Consider the following 7,368-nt stretch of genomic DNA (forward strand, 5'->3'; position numbering starts at 1 on the left):
TCAGTACTCCCATTGCAACCCATCCATACTCCTTGATCAGGTGAGCCGTTGAGATACATCAAGATCCTCTCCACCATGCGCCAATGATGTTCCTTAGGCACTTGCATGTGTTGACTCACCTGATTCACAGCAAAGCAAATGTCAGGCCTAGTTATGGTAAGGTAAATCAATTTGCCAACTAGCTTTCTATAGAGTTTAGGATCCTGATAAGGTTTGCTGTCTTCAATCTCCCCCTCTCGTGGGACTTTGTAGCCATCCTCCATAGGCATCCTTGCTGTCTTGCCTCCATAAGCACCTGCACCTTTCAAAAGATCAAGTGTATACTTCCTTTGGGACATGAACAAACCTTCCTTGGATCTACATATCTCAATTCCAAGAAAGTATTTCATTTCTCCCAAGTCTTTAATCTCAAACATGGATTTAAGGAACTCCTTGGTTGCTATGATACCTTCCTTATCACTTCCTGTGATAATGATATCATCAACATACACAATGTTGAGTTGAGTTGATTATATTGGTATGGAGAGAAGAGGAGTTGAAGAGGAGAAGAGATGGAGAAGCTTAGGGGGTTTGGGTGTGAATGGTACGGACGTCCGTACAAGGCCGTACATGGCCGTACCGTCCGTACCAAATGTCTCGACCAAAACTTACCCAACTCGACCAAGTGAAACGGTAACAAAGGAGTGTTACCTTGGGGACTTAAGGAGAAGGGATCAGACCGTTGAGTGGATAAGGGAAGAGCGTGCCAGGCTGGAACAGGCTGTAAAGAGGCAAAGCGTGTGAGCCTTACCATCCAATCATCCGGAAAGCAACCTTGACTCTACATGCTTCAATAGTGAAAGAATTGAGATGAACTAAAAGGAATATGATGGGAATAAGCTTCTGGTTCAGTATGAAACCAGAGAGAGTGATTGATGAGCAATTGAAAGTAATGAGAGAGTGAAGAGAGTATAAAGTGTTTGGGAGAGTTTCTGAGTATGCTAGAGTATAAGGGAGTAATGGAGGTCGTGAGAGACAAGAGAATAGAGAGAATAGGAGAATCTGAGAGTTTAGTAACCAGAGTATGTGAAGAAAGAGTTTTACTCTCCTTAGTTTACAATCAGATACAGCATTGTCTTAAATAGACAAGCACACATATTAAACAAATACTAAAACAGGGTTTTACTAAACAAATAATATTGTAGGGTTTTCTGATGAAGCCAGGAAGGTACAGCCAAGGTGAATCTCGACCAGAGGGAGTAGAGAGTGACAGGAGAGAGATATGGGCACAGCCTGGTTGGGTGAAAGTGACAACAGGTTCATCCTCTTATGCACATGTGACTTTTACTCTATTTAATTCCCAACTTGTCTCAGCTCTCTCCAACGGTCTGATGCTCCATTTTAACTTCAAATCTGCTTCAGAAGATCAAGCTGGACGAGTTCCTCACCTGCCTTACCATCCAAGTCACTCTAGGTAACTTGGTAGCCAAGACTGTACGGACTGCCTTGTGTAGCAAGGTTTTCCAAACCTGAATCTTTTCAAGTATCTCTTCTTCTCTTTGTCTTCTTTATTTCTAAGATCAATGGATCACACACAGCCATGCTTCTTCCTTCTCCACTCTAACCATAACTTGGTTCACAAGTCTGTATGAACTAGTCTCATCTTGAAGTATCCGGATTACTTCCTCTACAATATCAAACTTGGATCATGAACCAGATTCTTCTTCTGGTCATTCCCTTCTTCATTTCAACACTCCCCCTCAAGCTTGACCATAGGAGATCCTTGGACAAGCTTGGAACCTTGAAGAAGCTCTCTCATTAAAAACCTTAGCAAGAAAACCCATTGGGACAAAACTTGCTAAGGGAAAAAGAGTGGAGTTTCTACAAAGCTTAGGGATTGGCCAGTGAGCCTAAGGAACTTCAGATTCATCATGGTGGAGTCCTTAGGCTCTGGATCGTGGCCTAATAGGTATAGCAAGTATGAATCACCATAACTTGCTATCCTTGAGCACAAGTAGCCGGCTGGATCATTTTGTGGCCGGTTTAGGGTCTCCCTCTCTCAACTGGCTTCAAGCCACCTTAGGAAGGCTAGGACATGACCGGATCATCATCATCATCTTCAGTGAGGCTCAAGCTTATTTTGGTACCTGATACATCATTTCAAAAGTGCATCAGTTCTTAAGGAAATGCACTCATCATATCAACCTCAATAATATTTTAAGTATAAGGACAATCATGAATGTATTGAGATGAGTTTAAGGTGCTTCCCTTTTATAAGAATGGTGAGGAGTGGACTCCAATTGAATCCCCACTTGGTAAGGCACAGTCCGGATTATGGAACTTCAATTACACGGTTGGTACTGAGTGATGCAAGAGTGAATCCACTACTTGCAAACTTGGATTGGCGCCAATTCCTTCACCATCAAATCACCTTTGAGCTTCTTCTTATGACCTGAGCTTGTCTCCCCCTTTCTTCTGGCTTCTTGCCTCTATTTAGGGGTTGAGACAAAGCTTGTCTTTGTTCATGAGCTCAATAGGTACCTGATTCAATCATACAAAGAATGCATGTATCAATTCTCAAGGGGAAAACCTATTCTCACATAAGAATAAGGATGGTTTTAGGTACTTCCCTTGCATTAGTTTCTGGAATGTTGATGAGGAGTGCAGAGCACTTGAATCCTCCATGCCATTCCTTCTCTCACCCAGCCTTTGCATTGTTCTCTTGAAGTTTCAACATGTAGGGGGACTTTGCAACTCCATAATTTGCCACCATCATGTGATTGCTTAGCCAAGAATGTCCCTGATTGAATAATCCTTGCATCTGGCTGGTAAGAACAGTGAGGAGTGACAGCTTCTTCAGACTGATCACTTAAGTCCTCTTTTAATTCGCCAACCTCTTGCTGGTCTTCTATGAGGAAATGGGACACTGGATACAGTAAGCTTCATGGATCTTTTGGTAGCTCACTGATATTCCCCTCCTCAAGCTTGACTGAGTATAGTGACAAGCTTGAACGTGAGCTTCAATGAGTTTTGAACTGGGAGCACAACAATACCAACATCTGCGCTTAAGCCAACCAGTTCACCATCTTCCAGGAGCACAACAATACCAACATCTGCGCTTAAGCCAACTGGATCACCATTTGCCTTCAGCTCCAATGTCTTTGGACCACCAGTCTCCTCATGACTTAGGTGATGGCCTTCCTTGTGAGTCTCTTGAACCAGGAGCACAACAGCTCCTACGCCTGCGCTTAAGCCAACTGATTCCACTCATAAGATGTCTCTCCATGGTCAGTAATATACACCAAGTGTAGGCTCTGAACAACATGGTCTCTTTTCTCCATGTTCAGGAATATGCATCTTGTGCAGGCTCTGATTAACATGGTTATATCCCTTTTCCTGTTGCTGCTTCTGGTCTAATAGTCACATCCTGTGTCCTACACACCATTACAACTCAGATAGGGATCAGTAACATCAGCATGGGACCAGATCATTGAATAAACTCAAGACTGGTCGCCACTGCTTAAAAATAGATTGCAAAACAGCTTATCACCTCCTATGACAGCTTTAGAAACAATATGAATGCATCAGGAACAATATGTATGCCTCTTTAATACAATCCAATATGCATTTTTAAGACAATCCAGATGCTAAAGAAGACTAGGCTAATAACCTAATCAATTTCAACAACAGCATGAATACACCACACATCTAGGAACACTCCTAGATACTTAACAATCTCAAGGCAGACATGACAATTAAAGGACTCCCAATCAATATCAATATATCATGGATGCATGACAACCTAGGCAGACACTTCTAGGAACAAAAACAACCACAGATGATAAGATTAAGACACAATGCAACTTCTAGCAACTTATCATGATCCATTGGACTCTACACCATCACTCAAAAAAAAAACCGACCAGACACATTACACAAGCTATTGTTCAGGTTTAGGAGGTTTAACTTACAGCCAAGGAACCTGGGCTGGGTCCTTGAACCTCCATATACACACTACTCATCTGAGCTTGGTGGATTTGAGTTTTGGATTCATTACCCAACTCCTTTTCCTTGTGTGTTTCGCCCTGTTTGTAAAGCTCACCCTTGGATCCCCTCCTGTCCTCCTGGTCTTCTTGGTTCATACACGACCAGGGGATCAGATATGAACCCTGAGAATGACTGTGGCTTTTGTTGACTCCATATTGAAGTAAATTTGAGAAAGTCGGTTTGAGCAGTCTTCAAGAGGGTGTGAGCTTTGAGCTTGTGCTTGATGTGTAAAGGTCATCACATAACATTTAATAACCTGTCACCACAACTAAAGACAGGTATCAAAAGACAATAAAGAGATCAGAACATGGTTTCTCACCAAGTCTGATCTCCAAAAACACCTTAACAAAGAACACAATGGACATAAACTTTCTTGAAACTATTCAAGCAACAACACTGAATCCTAATTATCATAACTAACCATTCAGGTAACATAGAAACATCACAACCTAACACCAGGTCTAAACAACATTTTAAAAGAAATTTCTAAACTTTTTCTTGACAATTTTGAAGCAAATAAACCAGACAATTTTCTAGACAAGATTAGAACAATATAATGGCAAATTTTTTTTTTTCAGAGACAGAGATTAAAAATAGCACTAAGACCCTTAACAAAATTCTAAGGCAGACAAATACTTAGACAAAATGACAATTAGACAGTCTTTTCATGTGTAGAAACTAGACAAGAACAACAAGCTAGTTTCTAAACACCCTAAGACAACACAAACGACCAGTACACACAGTGCTTTTATTAGAGTAGAAGATTCAGCTTACTCTCAAGAAACCTGAGCTGGTTTCTTGACTCTCCAGCCCATGGGGGCTTATTGAAAGTACATTTGTTTCAGATGTGGATTGAATATCCACCACCTATCCTTAGTGAGTCCTTCCTTGCAGTGCTGACTCTTCTGACCTTTCTTCTCTTCCAACTTGAAGTAGGATTTGTTGGACAGAGACTGAGCTTCTGGTTGCCTCTCATTAACATGAGCAAAGACCTTGCAGATTTTCCATGGAGCTTCATCTGAAGTATGGCTCCAAACACCTTTGCCTCTAGGGTTTTTCTTCATCATTCTGACCCAGAAAGAGTAGTTTGGAGTTTTGAGCTTCACTGAACTCGCCCATGCTTGAATATTCATCATCTTGAAGTTTTTTTTTTTTTGGACCAGTGGATAATAGGATGTTCCTACTGGTTTGAAAGGGACAGGATTTGAAAGACTGGACTTTGATGAAGCTTGCTGAACTGAGCTAAGACTTTCTTGAGTTCCAGAGACTGAGATACTCCTTTATCTTGAGTTCTGGTGAGGTTTTTCCCTCCTGGAAAACCTTTGGACCAGAGGATAAAAGGATGTAACGAACATGTTTGAACAGATTTTTAAAGAGAGATTTTGGACAGGGATGATTTGCGGAAGCAATATAGGTTCTCAAGAGCTTGAGGCTCTGATACCATGAAAGAATTGAGATGAACTAAAAGGAATATGATGGGAATAAGCTTCTGGTTCAGTATGAAACCAGAGAGAGTGATTGATGAGCAATTGAAAGTAATGAGAGAGTGAAGAGAGTATAAAGTGTTTGGGAGAGTTTCTGAGTATGCTAGAGTATAAGGGAGTAATGGAGGTCGTGAGAGACAAGAGAATAGAGAGAATAGGAGAATCTGAGAGTTTAGTAACCAGAGTATGTGAAGAAAGAGTTTTACTCTCCTTAGTTTACAATCAGATACAGCATTGTCTTAAATAGACAAGCACACATATTAAACAAATACTAAAACAGGGTTTTACTAAACAAATAATATTGTAGGGTTTTCTGATGAAGCCAGGAAGGTACAGCCAAGGTGAATCTCGACCAGAGGGAGTAGAGAGTGACAGGAGAGAGATATGGGCACAGCCTGGTTGGGTGAAAGTGACAACAGGTTCATCCTCTTATGCACATGTGACTTTTACTCTATTTAATTCCCAACTTGTCTCAGCTCTCTCCAACGGTCTGATGCTCCATTTTAACTTCAAATCTGCTTCAGAAGATCAAGCTGGACGAGTTCCTCACCTGCCTTACCATCCAAGTCACTCTAGGTAACTTGGTAGCCAAGACTGTACGGACTGCCTTGTGTAGCAAGGTTTTCCAGACCTGAATCTTTTCAAGTATCTCTTCTTCTCTTTGTCTTCTTTATTTCTAAGATCAATGGATCACACACAGCCATGCTTCTTCCTTCTCCACTCTAACCATAACTTGGTTCACAAGTCTGTATGAACTAGTCTCATCTTGAAGTATCCGGATTACTTCCTCTACAATATCAAACTTGGATCATGAACCAGATTCTTCTTCTGGTCATTCCCTTCTTCATTTCAACAAATAGTGCCCATTTCACCTCTTGTAAACCCTAATGCTTTCTATATAAATATGTAACCTCACTCATTAATAAGATCAATCAGTTCGAGTCTCTCTAATCTCTTAGACTATGGTTTTCTCTTAGACTCTAAACGGCTCTTTCTAGTCTCTTAATCTTTCACAAACTTCTCTTAATCACTTCCTAAACACTCTCTTTATTCTAATCACTCTAAAGATCTCTTAATCTCATATGGTATCAGAGCCAGGTTCATTTGAATCTGGGGTTTGATCTTTAGAGAGTTACAAGCTAAACGTCTTTGAAGCTACACGCGAGTAGTCTTGAAGGTGTTGAAGCTGTGGTTCGTTCTAGTTGAAGCTGTGTTACGTTCTGTGGGTTTGCGTGATTCTAGACTCAAGGTTGGTGTGTACGAGATCCAAGATTCAAGTTTTCAAGTCAAGCAAAGATGGAACAGGGGATGAACATGAGGATGAAGGTAGCGGTTACTTTCAAAGGTAGCAACTACCTTGTGTGGTCTCGGATGGTGAAGACTGCGGTGGGAAGTAAGGGTTTGTGGGGGCACATCACAACAGGGGAGGCTCCGAAACTCATTACTCAGGGAGGAGATCAAGAAGAGGTCTCCAATGAAGCGGCTGTGGAGAAATGGCAACAAGAAGACATGCTGGTGATGACGGTTCTACACGCATCCTTGGACCCAGCTATCTTGGATGCCTACAGCTACTGTGAATCAGCCAAGGAGCTGTGGGACACGCTGAAGAAGGTGTATGGGAACATTTCCAACCTCAGCCGTGTGTTTGAAGTGAAGCTAGCGATCAACCGTCTTGCACAAGAGGACATGGAGTTCACTAAGCACTTGGGGAGGTTCAGGTCCTTATGGTCAGAGCTGGAGATGCTGAGGCCGAGCACAACTGATCCAGATCAGTTGAATGAGAGGCGCGAGCAAGATAAGGTCTTTGGTCTGCTTCTCACACTGAACCCGGCCTACACCCAGCTCATCCAGCACATGT

General features: G+C 41.8%; 1 long non-coding RNA gene across 2 annotated transcripts; it reads right to left on the minus strand.

Annotated features, from left to right (window-relative positions):
- Positions 1-1,025: 1,025 nt before the first annotated feature.
- Positions 1,026-6,551, minus strand: LOC125598557. 2 transcript variants are annotated; one of them, XR_007332488.1, is made up of 2 exons: positions 4,801-6,551; positions 1,026-4,282 (listed from the first exon to the last, which is right to left on the minus strand). It is a non-coding gene; the product is annotated as an uncharacterized LOC125598557 (long non-coding RNA). The 2 variants fall into 2 exon arrangements; XR_007332487.1 differs by having other exon boundaries at positions 1,026-4,294.
- Positions 6,552-7,368: the final 817 nt, after the last annotated feature.

Source organism: Brassica napus, unplaced genomic scaffold, assembly GCF_020379485.1.
Source record: "Brassica napus cultivar Da-Ae unplaced genomic scaffold, Da-Ae ScsIHWf_1739;HRSCAF=2369, whole genome shotgun sequence".
Lineage (NCBI taxonomy): Eukaryota > Viridiplantae > Streptophyta > Magnoliopsida > Brassicales > Brassicaceae > Brassica > Brassica napus.